Source organism: Bison bison, unplaced genomic scaffold, assembly GCF_000754665.1.
Source record: "Bison bison bison isolate TAMUID 2011002044 unplaced genomic scaffold, Bison_UMD1.0 scf7180017864535, whole genome shotgun sequence".
NCBI lineage: Eukaryota > Metazoa > Chordata > Mammalia > Artiodactyla > Bovidae > Bison > Bison bison.
In genome coordinates, this window is record NW_011495084.1 from 22,072 (window position 1) to 22,395 (window position 324).

Genomic DNA, 324 nt, shown 5'->3' on the forward strand with positions numbered 1-324 from the left:
AATTTTAATCTTTCTCTCATGAATCAATCCTTGAAGATTGTCATTTTTGTCCCTACAATTTTCAAGCATTAAAAAAAAATGACTTGCCATTTATTGATTGATACATTTCCACAGCTTTGGTAAAATTACCTTTGGCTTTTGATCATTGTTTTTGTTGTGGTGGTGGTGGTAAAATACACCCAGTGTAAAGTTGACCATTTTCACTCCTTTTAAGTACAGCATTTAGTGACATTAGGTACACCCACATTGTTGTGCAGCCATCACCATTATTCATCTCTGGAACTTTTTCTTTTTCCCAAACTGAACCTCTGCATCCATTAAACA

At 34.3% G+C, this 324-nt stretch overlaps 1 protein-coding gene across 1 annotated transcript in view; it reads left to right on the forward strand.

Moving 5' to 3' along the window:
* LOC104982634 (multidrug resistance-associated protein 4-like) overlaps positions 1 to 324 on the forward strand; it is a 69,649-nt gene that overhangs the window by 5,292 nt on the left and 64,033 nt on the right. The gene's annotated exons all lie outside the window — the stretch shown is intronic.